At 38.5% G+C, this 24,131-nt stretch overlaps 1 long non-coding RNA gene across 1 annotated transcript; it reads right to left on the minus strand.

Annotated features, from left to right (window-relative positions):
- Nucleotides 1–6,821: 6,821 nt before the first annotated feature.
- Nucleotides 6,822–23,272, minus strand: LOC131360798 (uncharacterized). The gene is made up of 4 exons (XR_009205913.1): nt 22,638–23,272; nt 19,699–19,807; nt 8,848–9,199; nt 6,822–8,577 (listed from the first exon to the last, which is right to left on the minus strand). It is a non-coding gene; the product is annotated as an uncharacterized LOC131360798 (long non-coding RNA).
- Nucleotides 23,273–24,131: the final 859 nt, after the last annotated feature.

The raw sequence follows: 24,131 nt of genomic DNA on the forward strand, positions 1-24,131 counted from the left end.
TTTTTAATGACTCTGTATAACAAACATTGATCTGAAGATGTTGTTTATTTTTCCATAACAGCAGCTGTGTTAAACAAAAAGAAACGTATAACAATTGATAAGGATAAGTTTTTTGTAAGGAGATTTATTTGACATTTTTGGAAGGAGTCTCCAGTGTCCATTTGTAAGTTTCTCAACACAAAAAAAACAAGTTTACAAGAAATGAAAATGATGTCTTTTGCAGTTTCTGGGCAACATGCTGCATTAACTAACTTATTTAATGGATATTCCATACTGAACATTAAATGATGTATATGGGGATAACAAGCAAAATTCTTACTTACTGTTCTAAAATGTAAAAATGATTTCATTGCTGTCATATCGATGCAGAATAAGACGAATGACACACTTCAGGTCACACAGTTAATATAATGACTTTGGCACTGAGGATACTTCGCTATAACAGTTATAACAGCTATCTCTGGTTTTAACTCAGCGTTTTAATCATATAATATATTCAAGCATTTTTCCTCAGACATAGTGCGGTATCTTGCAAGGATCATCCATCATGTCCACTGATTGTTTCTCCATTTTCAATAGAATTACACAGCTTTTTGTAAATATGAAGTACTGGAAGACTATAAGATGAAAAATATTCTCTATAGATATCTGCCTCAGAACTTTAAACATTCAGGTCTTGGCACTGTAGTTTTAGATGCGCAACTGTAACCTTACGCGGGCAGCCATCTTGATCAATAGGGATCATATTTTCCAAGGTTTCCAGTTTCATATTTAGTGTCATGTGCATAAACAGTGCTTTAAGCATCTATATACAGTGAATTTCTTGTATTACATTTGTTCACTTTTACCCACTCATTTCTTTCGTGTAGATTTAAATCCTCCTATAGATATAAATCCTCCAGTTTAGGCCCCAACCACCAAATTATGAAGGAAGGATCATAACAGAAAGCTGGAATTGGGCTGTGTGGCAGAGTGGGCAGCTTTGCCACTTTGCACTGCAGGTGCCAGCTTTAATCCTGAGCTTGGGTTACCATCTACATGGAGTTTCATGTCTTCATGATGTCTCACAAAACTTAAAGCCAGTAGGTAGACAATGGACTCTAAATTGCTCCTAGATTGAATTTGTGACAAACAGGTGTTCCATCCTTTCCATCTGATGCTTGGCATACCCAAAATGACACCTGAGCAGGATGAAGCAGTTAGATAAAGCAGAAGATGAATAAATGGGATTGAAATTATTATTATTATTCGAACCAGATATATAAAGATTTAGGAATATACAGTATTTCTGGAAAGTTTTGCCTTGATGTTTTCTTCGATTATGAGCAAATGTTGGACATCAAACGCATGGAACTTATCCTTTCTCAGAAACAAATATTAACTTATATTGCAACAGGACACAGTAATTCGTAGTATTTTGAGTATTTTTACAGTAATTCGATTTTTGTGTAAGTTATTTCCAGAAGCGGTGGCCAAACGTACCATCCATAAACACATCAAAGTAGCAAATAAAAAGGAAGAAAGACTCTAAAAATCATTTCTCTGTGCCCTTATTTAAATCAGGACATTTTGGCCTGCTTTCAGCCTGTCCTGCAGAGTGCTGTGTCATTGAGATATATGGGCTCATTGCAGCTGATAAACAGCCAGGCAGCCAGAGGACACGGAGGTGCGGCAGAGAGCTACTCCTCACCATGTGCAGAGCTGCCAAACACCCAGCTCTTTAATTCTGCCTCACAGATATATCACACACTCTGCCCTCACCTGTCCTCTGAGGCTAAGTGATTGGCATCAAGTACAAGGATAAGTTTATGTGTTTTTTCCCTAATGCATTAAACGACTCGAATTTAGTGAGCTGGTTGTATTGTACTTGGTTCTCCTAGAAATGACTGTTATTTCCAGTCCATAGAAAATGACTCATTTGAGTTAAATGCCCTTGGATTCATTACTGCGTTAGCAACATGGTTTTGTGCACAGCTACAGTAATTATGTCAGATTGTTTTATGGCATGAGACTAAACACGCAATTTAGCAGCACCACAGCAGCAACAGCAGCAGCAGCAGCACACAACAACATTTCTGGGAATTCAGGGATCTGGGCGAGTTCGTGGAAGTCACTGTGCTCCGCTGGACACTGTTGGCTGTGGGCTACACCCTCGCTCAATTCAGGACCACTTCACAATCATGTTAAGTCTTTTTCTATTTTGAAATATATAGATAGAATTCTATAATTCTATAATCTAATAATAAAATGGCCACTGTATTAGTGCACATGCTCATTCAGGCAAATCTGCCAGTCATGTGGCAGCATTCCAGTGCCTACAGTCATGCAGATACAGGTCAAGGGCTTTAGGTAATGTTCACATCAAACAGCAGAATGGGGAAACGCTGACTTTGTCTGTGCCATTTTTATTCAAACTGCCGATCACCTGGAATTTTCACACACAAGGCTCTAGAGTTTACACATGAGTGAATGTTTAAACTGTGGCAAAGCACCAGTAAGGTTACAGTAACTCAAATAACCACTCTGTACATCTGTCAGGTGTAAAAAAGCATCTCAGGGTCCACAAGATCAAATCTTGGGACTACAACCATCAGTAGATCACATTACGTTCCACTTCTGTTAGCCCAGAACAGGAATCTGAAGCTAATTGAGATTCATCAGACCATGTGACATTTTTCTATTCATCAACCGTCCAGTTTCAGTGAGCCCGTGCTAATTGAAACTGGACGGTTGAAGATTAGAAAAATGTCACATGGTCTGATGAACCTCAATTTCTGCAGCAACTTGCAGATGGTAGAATCAGAATTTGGCATCAACGGCAAGAAGCCGAGGACCTGAACTGCCATGTGTCAACACTGTAGGATGGTGGAGGTGGTGTGGGAAATCCACACTATTTGAATCTGAGCCTGTCTTAGTATTGTTGCCGACCCTTTATGATCACAGTTTGCCCATCTCATAATAGCTAAATCCATCATGCCACATCCGGCGTGCCCCATCAAAACATCATCTCAATCTGGTTCCATGAACATGACAATGTGTTCAGTGAACTTCAAAAGCTTCCAATCACTAGATCTGAATCCAGCAGCCATTATCTATCGTTTGGTTGTTGCAGAATGGGATATTCACAGCATGACTTTGCAGCAATTATGTGATACAATCATGCTAACAAGAAGCAGTTTCCAACACTCACTAGATTTTGGACCTCTTTAGCAGCTTTTATTTCATACACATTCAGCATGGGAACAAATCTATCCCCTTTTTGAGCACATGCTAGTGACAGTACTGAGCTTGATACAGCTCTCCAGCTCACATGACAGCTGCTGATATACAGGTTGAGACACCAGGTTCACGCCACTCACTGATCCATGTGTAACACCTGTGACCAATCACTGGTCCCCATTGTTCTCAACAACCAATCACTGATCACCACTGTTTGTCTCACACTAACACTTATTCCTGCTTCATTTTAAATGCTGTTCTTGAAGACTACTCATTTGTTCATGACTACTCACTGTCACTGCTTCTTGTCAGTGTTTTTAGCTGAAACTATATGCACAAAAGTTTAATTTGCTTTGCCGTAACCAACGATGACTTCTTTCTATAAGAAATAAATTAGAATCTATTATTGTAATCAAAATCAGCTGTATTATATACTAAAGGAAAAATCCTTCATGCGCCCCTATCAATATGCAAATTAGTCTGATGACATCATCCAACAAATTTGTGTGCATCAGCTCCTTCCCTCAGAAAAGACTACCATTAACATCATTAACACTATTAACCTGGAGGAGACCCTTAGCCCTTAACTGTTCAGCGATATACTAGGATTAGCTACAACCTAACTCGTAAGTGGATTGAATGAAGCTAACTGCTGAATGTAATGGCACATTTGGGGGGTGGGGGGGGGATTTGCAATAAGATGCCATGCCTTTCTGACAGCAAGGTCGGATAGCTCATTTAAAGGGACCCCCTGTGGTCGCTTTTAAATGAGGATTCCAAAATAGCCTAATTAATTCCCGTGTATTGTCTCCTTATAATCACTGCAATGTGAGTGAACAAAGATGAAGAAAAATTTGACAAATCCTCACGTCCACTCCACAGATTTTTGGGGGGTTTTTATGACACATTTACATCTTATTTTTATTTGGTGAAGACATTTCATTCATTATGACAGGGATTCTGAGTTAAATAGGGAAAAAAACGACTGAACAATTGATCAGTTTACAGAATTCCAAACGCAATGACGCGTCTAAGCACCGCTGAAAGAAAATGAACTTGTTTTAAAACAGCCAATGACTGATGGAATTGTCTTTGGATAAATGTCCTTTTTTTCTGAAATCGATATAACCAAGTAAAAACAAGTTCCTAGTCAGCTACATAACAAACTTCTCCTTTCGCCTTTCTCAATATTTTTTCCCGCTTAGTAAAGTAAAAGTGTTGACTTAATGTAGCCTGCAGAGATCTCAGAGTCTAGACATTCTGCTGCACAGTACACACATTGTCAGTATTCAAAGCATTCAATATTGCACTTATAGATGAACAATTTCACCTGAGGCTAAATGTAAAATGTAATTTCCACCTGTTATGGGGTGTAAAATGTTCGTAATTGAATTCCTTTGTCATGTCTCACTCTATAACAGTGCTTAGTGGCTCATATGAAACTTATTGCTTTACCGATGTGTAGGTTTTTAATTATTTCTGGTTTTTTTTACCTAGCCTACAAGGGGCACTATATTTATAGAAAAGTTCCAATGTTTTCTCCAGTGTAAATAATGATATCAGACACACCATGTGCGTGTTTGAAAACATCAAAAATTCGAAGGAGTTATCTTTAACCACTGTCTCTATTTCAGACTTGCAGCAATAAAATAATTTATTAGAATAATAGTTTGATAATTCGATTTCACTTCCACTGACGGAAAGGAATGCCGGTGTCCTGGTAACTGGGGTTAAATATTTCAACTCTATACTAAACGCATTAAAGCCAGAAGGTTAGAAGATCATTCTTCTAACATGCTCTACTTTTCTCAGAAGTGCAAACAAAGACGTTTCCGAATAAAGCCATTATCGAATAAAGCTGTAGCTCTTCCTGGAGGATGAGACTCGGCTGAGCAGTGCTGCTCTGTGCTGAGTCATCACATCAGAACAAGGTGAAGGCGAGTGGGCCAGCCATTTCTTGTTTCTGCATGACAGGGTAAAGAAGTAAAGAATATTCGGGTGCTATGTTTGCATTCAGTTGCGAATGACATGCCTTTCATTATCTGGAATTTACAGTAACACACCCTGACTCTTGACAGCTTGACAGTCCAGTAGTTATCCATCATCAGAGCTTATTAAAAGGTAACGTAGTGCATCACGGTACGCTCCTGCGATACCAAATTACAGAGCGCAAAATACAACACATGAATGTGACCCTTCATTATCTTCATGAATGTAAACTTTTCAATGAAAGTAACCTTCACTATCAGCAGGACAAATGAATTATTAATATCGTAAGCTAGTGACTTAAATGGTAGACCACACTAGCCCTCTCTCTTTCAAAGCTGCAGATGCTGTTGTGGTTAATGGAACGATGACATCACCCGTTTAGTCCGAATGGCATCAGGGTTTCCTGCGCCGTCGGTAGCGGATCGGGTTTCGCTGCCCAGACACGGAGCTGCTCCACACACTTAGTGAGTCACATTCAGAGCCTGGCCGTCTGCTGGCAGCCCGACCCAACCCTGTACCAACATGGCCACAAATTCGATCACCCCATCCAGTGCAGAGAAGCAGAGAGCTCTGGGTAATGGAAGTGAGGTCATGCTTCAGGGATTTGAGATTCCTTGTGAGAATTCAGTCATCATTACTGGGTTAGTGTTGCTCCATTTAGAAAATGGCAAGACTGGTGAAATGCCTTCGTGCTTGCTGTAATGTCTGTTCAAACTCTATGGAAACTATACCGTATAATGAGAGACTGTTTTTTGGTTTATGTCTCATAGTAGTCATAATTAAAGCCACCAATTTCAGGGCTGCCAGGATGTCTGGAGGAAGTGAGCGAACAGAATCTGAATGATGGCATAAAGCCTGAACCCTCAGAAGAAGGCAGTATTAAATCTCACTTCGTCATGCCTATTTAGGTGCTTACTTCACTGTGAGAAAATGGCTGACTTATGGTTGTAGCATGCGTCCCTTTCCCCAAAATGGGAGTGCTAATTGCACGTTGATAGCACAGCATGTTCAGGCAACACCAAAGCACTGAAATAGACATTGGAAATGAAAGCTAAGGCACGAAATATACTGTATATATTTAGTCAGGCTGAGGTCATGTTTAACAGTCAGATTTAGGAAGTGTATGAAGTTCCAGGTTATGATTCAACTGCGGGTTTGATTTATTATGTGTATTAATAACATGTATTTTGAAACAATGAACCTTAAGTTGAGTTTAAAGGTTTAGAACATACTGAAGAATGCTAAGAAAAGCAATTTCTCATGCTACGATTCACAGATATTCCTTAATTATCACCAGAACCCAAAATGGCCACATCATGTAGATATAAATGATGAACTAAACAATGATATCAATGATATCTTATATTCTTTAATAACTTCAAGCTCAAAGCAGCTTGTTCAGTAAAACATTTAATAAAATTTTGTAAAGATTTGAATAATTTTAATATAGTGGAAGACATGCTTATATTTATATATATATATATATATATATATATATATATATATATATATATATATATATATATATATATTTTTTTTTTTTTTTTCCATGCTTTCATAATGATCTATGTTTTGTTGTATTATGCTAAGCCATTAATGGAAGAAGATGGCTATGTAGTTGAAGGTACTATTATTGTTTGTCTACGCAGACCTGTAACCTGCTACATGCTTAACAGGGTGCTATATGTAGTGCCATCATCCATATACAGATATGATAAGTGGCAGTGCAGCTGGAGGCTCAGTCTGAATAGGTCTGTTGATCTTGCAACAGACTCCTCCATTCAAGCACATCATTATGACTGTGGCATATGATAATAAGTGGAATTGTGGAATAAGTGGTGATTGTAGAAGACTGTATACAAATATACGTTACATAGCAACATGCTCCATAATCCATAACACTGAAGTGTAGAGGAAATAATAATAATAATAATAATAATAATAATAATAATAATAATAATAATAATATAATCATCATCATCATCATCATCATCATACAATTTTTGAATGTATTCACCTAAATTAGTTCTGGTGAAACCAGTCACCACCATAAAACACAATTAGTTGAACAGACTTAACCTGCATGCAATAACACAAGTTTTGCCAGAACAATCTTTGGAAAAAATATTGATCAGGGATTGAATAGAGCTGCATTAAATCCATTACTACAACAATATTTACATTTACATTTACTTACTTACATTTACATTTATCTCAGTTATACAGCTGAGCAGTTCAGGGTTAAGGGCCTTGCTCAAGGTCATCCAACATCTGTATACCGGTGAGTTACAGATATGAAAAATATGGCAAAACCATGACTGCTCTGTCTACAAGAGGACATCTACCAAGACTGGGTGACTGGGTAAGGAGAGCATTAGTTTAGAATTTGATCCCACCTCCGTCCACAGGACACCAGGGCTCACTGAATGGTCTAATGATGTTATCCTTTAGCCTTCACACTTTAGCCTAAAACCTAATGAACACCTATGAGAGATGAGATTGAGATATTCACCACCACCTACCATCACCAACTGAGGGAATATGCTAGGGAAGGACAGTTTCCACCCCTCCTACTTCTAGAAACCTCTAGAATCTGTGCCAGTGAAGCTCTCTGGACAGCTCATGGTGGCCCAATTAAACACTGTTGCTTTTTGCTTTAAATTGTCACCCATCATCAAACACACTTCTCCCGCTATATCTGTCCATTCTTACTGAAACGCCATGTTTAGCTTGAGACAGGATGTAGGCCTGGTTTAGCCCTTGTAACCAGGGAAACAGTTTAGCCACAGTGGAATCCCTCTTTCTCGCTGATATGTTGTTGCCAAATACAGACTAAGCCCTCTTTTCACACCTTCTGGGGTTCTTATAATGAGCCCTCTCATGGGACATAAGATATTCAGACACGGCTGATCATTATGATTCAACAGTGCCCTACTTGTGTTTCCAAAAAAACATGTCCCTGAACTGTACCTGTCACTAAGAGTAGGGTTGCCAAAACGTCACAGAACTTGCTTTAATTCTATCCCCTGGGCCTTTGGCCTCTTCCAATAACACTCAGTCAGCCCTTTCCTGATCACGCATCTTCTACAGCTGTGCCACGGTGACTGCAGCGAGGGATGGTGAGAAGAGAAGAGATTGCGCTATGTGGGTGAAATGGAGCCTCTCCAGAGAGCTTTGGGTTACCCTATCATCTCGACTGGCAGCGGTGGGGCTCTGTGGTCCTCCTGGGCAGCGCTGTTCAAGCTTTTTAAAGCCACATGTGGAGGATAGGGTTGCCAGAGTTTCTTTTTCGTTCCTCGCAGGTCAGGCCTGCTCCAGTTTCCAGCTCTATTTCAGACACACGCCTCGGCTGCCTCGGCTTCATAAAACCTACACGGATGGCGCACGAAATGATAGAAATATAATAGAAGACAACGAAAGACAATACCAAATGTATGTGCATACATAAAAAATGGATAATATGATAATGCACAAAAATACATGTCATGCATCATTTTTGTTTTCATTTATGCCAGAAATGTAGATTGTTTTTTTGTTGTTTTTTTTCCGCTAACGGAGTGACCATTTGCTCGATGAGAAACTGATTAGAGATCATGTTGTCTGGCTCAGAATTCATCAGCATAAATTAGAAGGCACCACCTGTGCGGACGCATATTAATCATCTTGCTGTCCACATTTTATTTTCCCCTCTGCTGCTCTCATCCATATCTGAGTGGGTTTTCAGTCTCTTCACGCTGATGTAAGACTGGCTACATCTACACAACCATAAAGCAGCTGCATTTCCTGCCGACAAAAAAATATAAAGAGAATAGTGTGATTTATGACTCATGGCAGTTTGTTAGCTGGCAGTTGGAGCAACGGTCGAATGTTAAATCCTAAATAGTTCCCTAGTCTCTATATAATAATCCCTTCTACACCCCTTGTTGTGTACTTTGTCCAACAGGAAGCCAAGATGAGGTTTCTGCTGAGTTGTTTCACCCAGTAACCAGCACTATGGAAGCAAAACACAAACACACAGTATATAAGGTTACTTGGTGTTCAAGAGAACTATGGTAAAAGATAATTCTAAATAATTCCAAATTGAATTTTTCGCTTTTAGATTCTGTCATCGTACCATGCCACATGAGCAAAAAGCAACATTTTTCAAAAGGCCACTTGTGTGATGACATTCCACCTAACCTTAGAAAAAAAACTCCCTTATAACGGCAATGCGAAATCCCCGGCTTACACACTTTCACTTCTGCTGTATCACTTTCAGTTCCGCGTCTCAGAAACCGCCTGCGTGTACAAAAAAATACGTACAGTAGCACAGAAGTGGCTGCTTTGGACATGGCCTACTGCAACCACGAAAGGTTTTTTTTTGGCAGTTTCAGTTGGTGTCGAAATGAAGATAGTTGTTCAGACCTGACTGATATCATAAGAAAGCTGGAAAGCATGCGGTTAAGGGCACACGTCATAACATAAGCACTTTTCCTCCAAACAAAGGGTGAGCTGGGGGTTTTACAAGGCTTATTTTTTCATCGTCACGTCCGTTTTTTGGTTCACGGCTAGTGAAGACCAACAACAAGAGCCTATAAAAATGTCTCCCCAATGTCGTTCTCTCCATTTCCTCTCTTTTGCTCCCCAACAGCGAGCGAACATTTTGCTCATGCATAATTAAAAGCTGGTTTGGCTTCATTAAATTGGGGAAAATAATTTCTCGGCTCATTACAGCTGCCATATTCAAACACCAACACCGATTTTTATGCTGTATATTTGGGCTCACTTTGAACTTCAGCAAAACTTTTTCTTGAATGCGATAAACACTCTCATTGTGAATTGTGCCAGAGTAATGTGTGAGAATTTGAGCTTTGTTTTCTAGGCTGCTTATTTGGGCTTATAATATTTCTCACAACTAATGAGCAATGACCCTTGATAATAACAGATGTTGCAATGTTGAGAGTCCAAAGACTTACATAGTCTGCTGGTCTGCTGTCAAGAGCTGCGTCATCTATAAACCACACCATGATACTTGTACAATTTTCTTAGTTGATGTTTATTATTCGAGCCGCTCTTTGTTCAGGGTCACCACAGTAGGTCACCCAATCCACATATTTGATTTGGCATATATTTGACTATTTGACCCCTCAGTGCCTGGCTTGGGTTCCTGCCTGGGAATCGAACCCAAGCCATGACTGTGTCACTGGACCACCAGGGAATGTACAACATTATTACATTATTATAACATAGGAAGCCAGGAGGCCATATGACTTGAAGATATCAGATTTTACATGGATCACAGGTATAGTATGAAATGTATCGGAATCTGATAACACGACTGTGAGTTATTAAAGAAATGGAAACTCTTACAGAATTAAAATACACAAAAAAGAGAAAAAACTTTCACTACACATTTACATACCATTTATTCGTTTGCTAATCTATTACTGTTGATTGCTTGTCGTACTCAAGAAAAAATAAAATGTGGTGGAAGTAAAGATTCAGAAATTGGGCAGATTTATTTAAAGGTCTAAACTATTTCCAGTTCCACCCATATGCCTCCGTTCTGTTCACCTGGTGCTTATTAGAACTTGTGTAAGTCTAGGTGTTTAGTTAGTGTGAGTCATCTGGCAATGGAATTAGTGGTTAAATATTGGACCTGTTTCATTACTGTTTCAATTAACGTATGAATATGAATATGAATATGAGTCATGTGATGTGAACTGGAAAAATGAACAAACTATAATACAGGGCTGTTGAGTTCTCAAGGCTTGACTGATCAGAAGGTTTGGTTCATTTTCGATAAGTTACAGTCATTCTGTGTTTATTGGAATGTTTTACAGACAGATGACGTGTCTTCTTTAATATATGAAAAACGTTAGTGTTGAAAAAAATTGATGTGACATAAGAGAAATAAAACATTTGGTGAAACAGTTCAGGATGTGCTGCTAATTTGGAGGTTGTATTGACCCTCTATTTCTCGTCGGGCCGAGGCACACCTGCCTGCTGTCTGTTAATTCATACTTAATGGACTCTGACAGTTTAGCTATGAAGTTAGCCAGCTTGGATATGCTTTATTTAAATGGCAACACACATGCACTTCTAATCCAACTATTATGTGTTTAAGCTACTACACAAGTCAAGTCTATAAAAAGGTTCCCAAGGGGATGCAGCTCTGGTGTCTGGATCTCTGGTCATCAAAATAAATGACAGCAGTAGCAGTGTGGGCTGTAGTAGCATAGCTTGAAGAATATCATTTAATTATATGTGTTTATTTGGCCTATTTGCACACGAGAGAATTAAAAAAAATCGGTAAAACTCAGCGAGTTTACGAATCTCATAAAGTCAAAGTCAACTCAGTTTCTGTCATAATTATGAGACAAAAGTACTACACAAGTACTACATCTCCTCATTATGTGTTCTTCTGCCTACTGCTATCACTTTTTATATTAGTGAAGGATGATGTAAACATGTGAGAAATGTAACTTGTCAAATTTGTAGTAGTTTTTGATAAATGATGCAATAATAATACAGCTCCTGGTAGTGGACTCAGGATTTTTTGGATCCTCACAATAACTGGATGGAAACCCAATTAAATATAAAGGTATGTGATACAATATGAGGTATAACTTCATATCAAGACATGATGTGTTTTCTTCTACATGGTAGTATGCAGCTTGATTTGCTGACATAGGACACCACAACCCATTTTGAATATGGGAACAAACAACCTCCGCTGGAATCCTGAAAGCCACCAACCATACCGGCGCCACAGAGGAAATAAACCCACCATAACACATGCTTCCTGGTTGTCATGGTAATGCTGAATGGACCCACATGGTGTTAGCGGCTCAGCGTTTCTCTCTGACCGGAGTTCCACCTCATCTGCATTCAAACCGCCTCCACCATATGGGTTGGGGATGCGGCCCTCCACCTGGGTTTCTATAGCAACCTGCTGTATTTACTGGGTCCTTGTCTTTCGGCAGGTGTGCCTCCTGGTTCTGCCTGACTGTGCTGAGGATTGTGATGAAGCTCTGGCATGTTTCTGCTAAACGTCAACGACCTGCAACTGCCTCCCTGCTCTCATCAGCACCATAACACGCTCCATTAGCGTGCAGCACTCACAAGGGCACTGCTGAGATACAGAGTCTGTGTGTGTGTGTGTGTTTATATGTTTATTCATTAGAAAACACAGGAAATGATGTGGTGCACTTTTCTGTGGTAATGAGATTAGAAGGAAGAAAAAATAAATAAAATCTCAAGTTACACATTTTTTTTTTCCTTGCACCAATTGGACACAGAGTCACAACATTATAGTAAAGATTTTAGTCAATTTGTGGTAAAACATAGAAGCTTATACAGCTTAAAAAGGGACTAATGTAGCTAAGAAGTAATGATAATAATTTATGAAGAATTACATAATTCTTCATAAATATATATATATATATCTATATCTATATCTATATATATATATATATATATATATATATATATAATATATAATGAAGAATTATAATGTCACTAGTTCTGTTTTTTTTGTAAAATAGTTTATTTAACAGAGTTAATATAATAGTTTTATTTAATAGTTAATTTACAGAGTCATCTGAAACAAATCTATAAAAATTTATTAAATGTTTAACAAACATTTAACAAAATTTAAACAAAGTTTAACAAAATTCATGCCTTGGTTAATAAATCACAGTTAACAAAACTGGAAAATTCCAGTTAATGGAAAATTACTTCAAGACGATACAACATATTCCTCTATTTTCCAATACATGTGCTAGCAAATTCTTTTGCTTCCTTTTTCTGCAGAAATGTGACAAACACAACTAGTCATGTGTGTGTACTCGCTGCGCCTGTAAAGCCAGTTCAGGGCCGCAGCAGGAGGAGGGTTGGGCTACAAACAAGCCAGTCATTGTTTTGGGGAAGTGGCTGAGATGTGGAGAGTTACCCAAACACCTGCGCCAGCCCACATGTTCACACGCACAGACAGCCAGTCACAGAGGACAAAAAGGCCGGCAGGACGCCCAGCCAAACGAAACTAATTCATCATCCTGGAGTAGTGCAATGAACAGTGCTCAGAGAACAGAGTCATTCTAAGGGGAATGCAAAATTTATGACATAGTGAATGAAATCATTACACTCCACAAGTTATAATTGAATATTTATGTATAATCAATGGCTTGTCCTTACATTTCAAGGGAAGCTGTAAAAAATAAGGGTCGGTTTTTGGCATTCACATATTTTAGGAGCCGTTAAATACAGAGAATAGTATAAAGTAAAGCCTGGGGCTCATTTTTTTCTAACCTAGACCGTAGACTCACACAGCCTTTCATTTAGAAGTTGTGTCAGATGATTACTCTTGGTGAAACGCACCCTAGGATTTGGTGAATTGGGGTTAATTTATTTCGGTTGACTCATCCGTAACAGATCATCAGCAGTGACTGGGAAACTGCGTGTGAAACACAATTGCGTGTGCAAGTACACACAAGCACAAATTATATGAAGGGAGAAAAGACAGAACTGTATGTTTTTGTGCGGTTTGAGAAAGAAAGAGCTGGTGCACAGCAAGAACGGCTTTTCTTTCCGCTATTCAGAAGAGACACAACATGATTACGGTGTAGAAAGACTTGATTTAAACAAATAGCAATCATGAAAGCTTTTTCAGTGTTCCTGTCTGAGTGTGTGTGTGCTCCTGTGTGAAATAGTTGTAGGTCTATGATGAGTAATAAACGCCCATGCTGTACGACTCAATCAAAAAAGATTTCATAATAATAATGAGAGGAAGATTTTTATTTTTTATCTTTTCCATTCATTATTATGAACAGCTCTATTTTTCTAATTATCTCTCCATCACTCATTTTCTATTTAAAAAAAATATATACATATATTCACAGTAGACATGCTGTTCTTTTGACACACACTGATAATTGCAGTCTTTCTCTAAATCTGCTATAAAAAAATAGCTAGAAATTAGTTTATACACAAATTAATAAATTGTAAATACTAGTGACTGCTGATTTAGTAACTGCCCAAGTCTTTGTATAATATAGTTCTTGAGAATCGACTTCACATTGCATTATGGGATTGATTAACCATTTTGTCTGCACGAGCTATTTGTTTACATTAAGCAGATGACATGGATGCTCTACTCTGAGAGATAACGTGGCGTGATGTGTGTAGATAAAGCTCAAAATAGTAACACGAATACGTTTTCAGAGGACACAAAAAACATGATGCAAACAGGAATATATTCAAAGAACAATTTAAACTAGCAGAAAATTAGCAATTTTAGCACGTTTAAATTCTCTCAGTCTCAGTCTGCCATGTGTCTAGCATATGCCTGATTACTGCAAACAATGTTTTTGACACGTTTCATTATGAAGAGAAACCTTGTTGACCTAAAACCTATTTATATGAACAACTGTAACGTATGTATAATGTAATAGTGAAGGATCTAGGATGCTATAGAGTTCTTGCTGTCCAAAACTAACTAACTAACTAACTAACTAAATAAATAAATAAATAACTAGCTAAATAGGTGTCTAAGTAACTAACTAAATACAAGAGAAATAGTGAGTAAGAGAGAGAGTGTGGGAGAGAGAGAGAGAGAGAGAGAGAGAGATTGTTTTAATAGTAATACCTTTTCTTGTATAATATACTTCTATATAATATTTGTATCACAGCCTACAGAATTGGCCACTGAGCACTACAACACCCAAACTCTCTCACATTCACACTTGCCTGATTACTAATCACATACTCAGAGACACACACACACACACACACACACACATACACACACACACACACACAAACACACACATCTGGACTCAATCACATCCCAGCACACTGACAGTATACAGGCACTTTTAGATCACTCACGTTTTATGAACTATAATATCTATCTATCTATCTATCTATCTATCTATCTATCTATCTATCTATCTATCTATCTATCTATCTATCTATCTATCTATAACTATATGTTTATCAGCTTATTGTTTTTGTTGTGTGTATCTCTATTTATACATTATTATACATTTTATTATTACATATATTATACTGTCGATTGCCTGGTCCTGACTCTGATCTTGCCTCACGTCTTGGGTTGTTTGCTTGATCTATCTATCTATCTATCTATCTATCTATCTATCTATCTATCTATCTATCTATCTATCTATCTATCTATCTATCTATCTATCTATCTATCTATCTATCTATCTATCTATCTATCTATCTATCTTTGTACTTGCCTTGGCACATATGCTACAGACGTAGTAGACATGGTTGTGAAACAGTGGAGTACTCCTTTAAAAGCCCGCAAAACAACCCCACTTGTCTGGTATCCTTTTTTATTCCTTCAGTTAGAATTTTTGAATTAGTGCTTTATCAATGAGCATCTTAATGACTGGGCAGAAATTTCACACTGTACAGTACGATTCACTGTGGTGATGGAGAGAATTTGAGTTCTCACATTGATCTTTTTGTTGCTGGAGTAATACTGAAGCTTAGGCTTTGGATAGAAGCAGCAGCTCCCAGCTCGACACAAAGCGTCTAATGCTCGGCTTTCTCTTTTATGTGCTAGGATACTGCGGCAGCCTGATGACAGCTTGGCCTCGGTGCAGTATCACATCTCTCTCTCGCGTCCTTTCGTGCCAGCACTGCCAGCCATTCCACCGTGTTCCAGCCGAACAGACTCATCATGCTGCTCTCTCGCATTGAGCCATCTCCGCACATTTTTGCAAGCACCCCTTCCTCTTTCTGTTCATCGCTGTCTAGCCATGATCTAACCATAACCCCTTTTTCTTGCTCATTCTCACACAAAAACATTTTGCTGCACCCAGCCAAAACAAACCCCACATCACCAGACGCACTCCGTTCTGAAGATAGATAAGCCGGGTGTTCCTTCCTATAGATATGACTTGTTCCAGGAAAACTAGCTGGCAGAGCATCAGAGAGATCTGGCACATGCATGACTGAGATCATCATGGCACAGTGATTACACCACACTGCTTGGAAATAAAGAGCACATACTGCATACAGCAGATAGCTGACTGATTTGCTTCTTAGAATAACTGACAGAGATGGGTTGAGGGGTCAGTTCCTGATATATCTCCTGTAATCTGAACTGCTAAGGGGTTGAACGACCAAAAGTGGCCGAGGCTCAGTTTCAGTGAGTGTACGGTTCAAACAAGGCAACTGCGGGAGATACTGTTCCTCTCTCACACCAGCAGACACGTGTCGCAATGGTTGTGGTGACACTGCAGTGCCTTTCTTTATCACAGAGGCACCAGTGAGGGAAGACTGAAAAGCACAATTTGGTAAGACGTAGCACAAGACAAAGCAGAGACGTCGTTTTTATTTACGCTAAATCGATCATGTTTGATGTTTAAGGTAATGGTAGGCTGCCTCACCTGAAATCTTGAGCTATAATCCTCCTGTAATTACTGTAAGAAAAACAGGACATATCCGAATGCAGTAACTCTATTAAGGCAGCCATCTTGGACAATCAGAATGACTTTTATTTCCTCCACATAATTTGGGATCTTTCCACTCTCTGGGTTCTACCTCCCAAACATTAAAGGCAAAATTACACCAGAAAATTGGTAGTTCTATGGATGCCAGACCTCGAGCATTTACTAGAGTCTGATGTATTCTGTTAATAAATGCAGCCAAAAACCACACACTATATTTTCTTGATTACTTACCACTAATGACTTCAATAAAATATATAAAAAAAAACAACTTTCAAATAAGACTGTATGTTTAGTCCAATGATTATATTTTGCTCTGAAAAGCTGATTGTCTGCATTTTTTCCCCCTGCTGTAAAGTGCAGAGATCCAGTCAGATTACAGCCTTCAATATTTTGAAGCATGCAGCCAGAAGAGTGTATGCAACATATCAGACGATCATATAGTTCCGGTTATAGTTACACTTTCATGTGTAATACCTCGGCTGTTTAGTTGATTTCAAAAATGATATTAGCGTAATGGTGCTGTTTGAAGTGGGATTTTGGCTTGGGCTTATAGAAATGGCTTGTTAGCTGCGTTATCCTCGGATCTAGTGCAAAGCTCAAAAAGCAAAACATCAGACAAATTGTGGCAATTATTTTTCCCCTTTAAAAGGACACAGTTATGCTGTGCACACACTAGTTCACCTCTGTTTGAGCCTCTCTTCTGAGGTAATGTTTACATGACAGTTCCTCAGGGACTATACACATGACTCATAAACCTATTACATACACAGAGAAGTGACAAATATAATGGGTTATAGTGCATGTGCTTTACTCTCTCTCTCTCTCTCTCTCTCTCTATACATCTTCCAGTCTTTTTCGCTCTCTAGTGAGTGAGGGCTTATGTTAAGCCAGGACTGAGAGCAGGCGGGTCCTGGTTGTGGCAGGCCGAGCTATTTACAGCAGGATCGTGACCCCATCACTGAGGCTTTATATCTGTGCCAGTGATTTCACACCAGCTGGGCACAGCTTAACAATATGGTCACATGGTTTCGCTGCCATCCAGCCCAAAGCCCTCAGCAATGCATGATGGGCCGTGTGTGTGTGTGTGTGAGTATGTGGTGGACAAAGAACAAACTGGTGAATGGTCGTCACTTTGCTGAGTGACAGACATCCACATTTCCACAAAAGAAGAACCTCTGTTTGATCAGACCGATAACAAGCTCGATCATGTGACATCACTAGTGTAACGTTAGGCAGCTATGCTGTTTGCTTAAATTATTTTGAATGTTAACATTTGATGTATTGAAGCAAGTCTATTCACTTTCAAGCGAGCTAATATTAGTCTAGCAATTAGATCATTAAAATGAGCAGTTTGATAACGAATGTAGCTGTTTTAATTAAAACCAGTAGACAAGTTTGCTAGCATAATTCCCATACAGTACATTTTTACAGTATAGGAGTATAGGAGATATCGCAATTGAATTGAACGGAATTTCACCTATTAAAAAATATTTTTGTACTGTATGTTAGATACACAGTGACATATCTAACATACAGTACAAATTGTTCTTCAGCTCTGTGTATTGACCTCTTGACCTCTTACAAATGTGTCTTCCTATTTGGTTCAGTCATCCACATTTTAAATGCATATTAATATCAAATATATTCACCCATGCACACAAACACACACAGTGATTTATACAATATATACACACAGACATACAAAGTCTGCCACATGGCTTAAGCTGTTGGATAATCTGACCAGGTCCAAATCCTCCTTCACCTTTATCCTAAAACCCTGAGACACACACGCACACACAGCTAGCTCTCAGCGCTCAGCTCTCAGCAGGGGTCTGATCTAAATGGGATGAGGTGTCACTGTATGAGATTTCCTGCTGCAGTGACACCTGGGACGCAGTGCAGTCTGGACCTTAATAGTGAACCAACACCAGCCCTCAAAATAGACCTGTTCTACATTCAGCACCACCGTGCCCTTCAGACACACACACACACACACACACACCAATCCAAACCATTAGCACAATAATATAATGTCCTTTTTAGTTTTGACCTTATTTTAGTGCAGAGGAGTCACGCTCTAGTCAAGGGCTTTAAATGACCCAGAAATTCTTTGCATATATTTCAGTAAGAGAACCAATATGGGACAGGTGGCTCATGATAGTTTCAGTTTTACATCTAAGCTAGACTGTCACTGAATGAATCACTTGGCTCTCTTCTAAGTGGCCTAGTGTGTTCGGCTGATGAAATTTTCCAGCCATACGGATCATAGATTGCTGTCGCAGTCTTAGGCTTTGTGGGCTGCAGAAACAGAAACTGGAAAATAAAAAAGGGAAAATTTCTCTCCGTCTTCTAAGAGGACCGCTGATGTGGAAAGCCCGTGTCCCACTATTTACATGGAGGGCTGATCATTAAAGCCAAAGGATGCTTTTGGTCTCAAGAGAGTTTGCTATGTCTTTTTAAAGTCAGCCGTCTCGGGCTGAGCGATAAAGGAGGCAAGCCTTCACACGATTCCACTGGCCTCTCTTTCTCTGCTCTCCTCTCCTCTCCTCTCCTCTCCTCTCCCTCCCTCTCTCTCTCTCTCTCTCTCTCTCTCTCTCTTCTCATCTCGTGCTATCTTTCATCCGATACGCTCCAACTACTGTTTTTCAAAGAGCCCTGAAAGTAGGACACAAACTTTAGGATGGAAGAGAGAGAGAGAGAGAAATTCACATACACACACTCACACACATACACGCGGATAAGAAAGAGCGACTAAATTAAAGTATAGCATATAACATCACAGATATTCTAAGGAATAGTTGAGACTACGCATAAATAGAAAATAATCTAATTTCTCTGCTTAATGTGCTGTTAGAACGTCACCCGTCTTGTACCAGCAGGTTTTCAACTATTTTATCAGTTATATCTATCATCATAGTCATTGTCAGGTTTTTCTATTCTTGAACATGTGACAATACAATGTTTGTGTGTGTGTGTGTGTGTGTTGGTGGGTGTGTACACATACAGTATGTACATGTGTGTTTAATACCTGCAGTAAGGCTGAGATAAGATTAGGTTGTTTGAAGGCAGCAGGACTTCTGGCACATTTGGACCGTGTGGCAGCTCTTATCAGGAGCAGGAGGAAGATGGCTCTAGCCCTGATGAAGCATGAAGATAAGATAAGGCTGAGGCCACAGAGTCACATGGCCACCTGATTCATGTCATCTACAATCGGTAACCCGTGGGCTGCTGTGTCTCCTACAAATCCATCATTCTGCAGCATCCCAATTCTAGTCCCATGAGACCATACTTGTGAAGAATATTAAACTTCAATGATATTCTCCTCAATAACATTATCAATGAGATCAGTCAGGCTTCAAATTCGGGTGATGTGTAGAAAGGTTTCGGTCCTTAGACCTGTGTTTGACACAACATAATGTCTTGACATGGATTAGATTGGAATCGTTCCACCGTGTTTAATGAATTTGTTTCTCAAATGCTTAATATTTGGTGGGGTATTCCTCAAGGATCAGTATTGGGGCCACTTTTATTATCTCTGTATATGATGCTATTTGGCATTAGACTGGTCTTCTACTTTATTGCAATGTAATCCGGCAAAAAAAACAACAACAACCTTATATTATGTAAAATTATTAAAAAATAAATAATAAAGTTGTATATGATTTAAAAAGAATTTGAACAACTACCTAATAAAATATGATAAGATTCAGAAAATTTTTATTTAAATAAGTTTTATTTGAATGCCCCTTTTAACAATGGAGATTTTCACAAACAGCTTTAGTGAAATAAAGAAATTCCATGTATTCATTTTAAATTTATTAATGCATTTCTAATGATGAGAGAGAGCGAGAGGTGACTATGGCCAGAAAAAAAGTCCCTGAAAAAAACAAACAAAAAAACCCAGTGGCTTGATGATGTGATATGTCTGAGTTCCTGTTCTCACTCAGAAGTTGATTATTTTCTAAGAATAGCACAATCATTTACCATAGATTAGAATTTTTAATGTATTAATGAATGGTGTCATACTTTTTTTTTTGTTGTTTTGGACTGTCCACAAAACAAGATTGTTCCTGTTACCAGTGTACATTATCATAAAGCTACTCTCTTTCCCAGAGTCTCTTTCTCTCTTCACTTTCTACTTCAAAATGACAGAAGAGTAAAGATATTATCCAGTGCCAGAAAACATACTGATCATTACAATGGGCTAAATCTGCATATTTCTAAAAATATTGAATAAACAGCTTCTAACTGAAAATATTCTGATACCAACAGCCTTCTGTATTAGGGCATATTGGAACAATAGCATTCATCTAAACCCCTGAATTGAATTACAGCCAGCTTTATTGTCAAAGTTGCCATTATAGCGCTGTAGAATCCAATATTTATGTAATATTTAGTGCGAAAAATAGCGATACTACTAAGTCATACAGGAAAATGAAGTAGTAGCTTCTCTGCTTATAAAAGAACTGTTATCAGAGTGGGTTAAACCAGTCTAATGTGAGAGGACATGACAGGGAGCTGATTTACAGATGGCTGGCCGACAGGAGCGTATTAATATCCACACAGGACTCTCCAGATAAGCATCAGTTAATATTATAACATGAGGAGGAAATCTGTCCCTTATTAGATTTTTACGTCACAGTCATGGGACTGAAATATCTTACTGAGGCATGTTTAGATCTCATATCTCTAGATCGTACCTTCATACCTCAGACTGCGAACTTTTGCACTGGTCCACTAATGTACACTGCATGTAGCATTTGGTTCACTTTTATATGCACACTATTATACCGCACTATTATACAGTTAATGTTTCCTTTTGATTAGAATTTTCTGTTATGTTTTTATGTTTATTCTCGTAGTTTTTCACCCTGGCTTTACACTACTACTACTACTACTAATACACCAAGGCAAATCCCTGTAATGTAAAACCCACAGTATTTGGCAATAAAGCTGATTTCTGTGTAAGACATCTGCGAGGATCAAAAAAGTCTTCATATTCCCATTAATGATGTGTTTTGGACTCTAAACATGAGGCTTTGTTTTTTTCCACATATGGCCTACATGGTGTGTCCTTCAAACTCGCCCTGGGAGCGGAGATAAGAATCAGTGTTTAGCTAAATCTGACATTTCAGACTTAGATGCTATCACAACTGACATAGGGAGCAATATATTAACAACGGTTGTCACTGGGAAATAAACCAATAACACAGACGGTAAAATAAATGGCTGTAATTTGCTGTTAGTATTGGCTAATCTGTTCCGCTGTGGGCCTGCAGGACTTGTAGCTTTTGGAGGTCTCTCAATATCTCTCCCAGGGACAGAGTTTTTTTTCTCGGGTGCTGGAGTTGTTTTAGATACTGGCAGTTGTACATATATACATGTGTGTGTGTGTGTGTCTGTGTGTGTGTGTTCTTGTCTCCATGATTATTTATAGTGGGAGTAAAGCAGCTGCTGCGACACCTTTGGGAAGCTGTTTGTCCCAACAGCAGCCATCGCTGAAAGCTCAGGATTTGCTTAGTGTATGTGTATGCATGTGTGTGTGTGGCCATGAGCCTTACTTAGAAAAGAAAGAAAGAAAGAAAGACAGGTAGAGGGCAAAAAAGAAAGAAAGAAAGAAAGAAAGAAAGAAAGACAGGTAGAGGGCAATAAAGAAAAAGAAAGAAAGAAAGAAAGAAAGAAAGAAAGAGAGGCAGACAGATGAACAGACAGACAGAATGATGGACAGAAACACACACAAGCACACTTAAAGGGCCGTCTTTCCATTTAGATTACAATAGCTACACTGCTCTATCTGCTAAGTGACATCTAAGTGATTTCTACGCTGCCTTTATGGCAGAATTGTAAAAGCTGCTGGTATTAATATAAAGTATGTACAAGTAGGTAATTTAGCTGTCGCTCCTTTCATCTGGTGCTTTCAATAAATCAGACCCTATTTTTACGTGCGAGTGTGTGTCTGATTATTACCTGACATCACGGTGATAATAGACATGGCTGGTGTTCGGCATGAGATGTTTGTGTGCAACACACTCGGGTTGTCATGGCTGCACATCCTCCCGCTGCTGGAGTGCCCTGTGGCTGTTTTTAGACTCTCTGGATGAGAGCCCTCTCTGGGTCCTTTTTATGATGAAGCTGAAGAAGGAAACTTATTAGTATTTGTAAACAAACGGCAAAGATCTTTCATCACTGGTTCTGTTCATGCTAAATCTGTGGTCTTGACTTCATCTAGATTACGGAGGTAATGCAAGATGTATCTGTTAGGGGCTCCAAATATTTGTATGTGTGTCTGTGTTGAGAGTTAAACCAGAAGTGGGCACGGCCTTAACCGTAAGGGTTTGGGTTTTTTTTTTTTAAAGAAAGAAAGAAAGAAAGAAAGAAAGAAAGAAAGAAAGAAAGAAAGAAAGAAAGAAAGAAAAAAAGAATTATGAACCATTTCACTGAAAAATTGGTCTCAGCTACAGATGTGTGTGTGTGTGTGTGTGTGTGATTTTAACTCCGCTCATGCAGTTAAAAAATTACGTTTTTCTTTGTACCTGCCCGCAGTGTTTTCTCCTGCCCACAAGTTTACTACCTGATTGCACACTTACGGCCACATGCTTCATACGTTTGTGCTGTATATAAACTTCCTGTTTGGGTAAACTTTTTTTTGTTTGGGCCTAAGTCCCTTGTTGCACAACTCTAGTTTCACCCAGATGTGCTGTGAACTGTTTTTGGCAAACTTCCAGTCTAATATTTTGCCTTCTATTCATATTTGATCTGTTTTGTTCATGTGTGTGACCTGTTTGTTCCAAGTAATGTATTCGAATTGTGTTGCGTCTTAATTCTAGATGAATGAAAATCACTGGATTTTAAAATCTAATTCATTATTAGCTACATACACAATCATACAAAGTACAAAATGCAGTGAGATGTGTTTTACAACTCTTTCTGTTATACAAATAAAATAGGTAATAAAAATAAAAAATTAAATTAAATTAAATTAAATTAAATTAAATTAAATTAAATTAAATTAAATTAAATTAAATTAAATTAAATTAAATTAAATTAAAAAATGATATAATAAAAATTATAAGCTGTACAGAACAGAGGAAATATTGACAAAATATTTTTGGTGATATATTTGGTGATCAATATCATGCATGTCTCAGAGGATGATTTTTTCTCATTTATTTTTCTGAAAATAGACTTTAATACATTACCATGTCAATATAGCATAAGCTCTGTTACATTAAACTCTTTCTTAATTACAGAATCAAGCCAGAGTTGAAATATTTTTGTTGATCGAACATTAGTTGAGGTGATGTAGGGCTTCTAAATTGGCGGAAGAATTGGTGGCAGAAACCCAGAAACCAGGGGACTGTAGCAGAAAGATGTATGAGCTAAGATCTCTCTCTCTCTCTCTCTCTCTACCTGTTATCTCTCCTCAAACATTTCATCATGAAAAGCCCTGGATTTCCAACA

The sequence above is a fragment of the Hemibagrus wyckioides genome, linkage group LG10, assembly GCF_019097595.1.
Source record: "Hemibagrus wyckioides isolate EC202008001 linkage group LG10, SWU_Hwy_1.0, whole genome shotgun sequence".
Lineage (NCBI taxonomy): Eukaryota > Metazoa > Chordata > Actinopteri > Siluriformes > Bagridae > Hemibagrus > Hemibagrus wyckioides.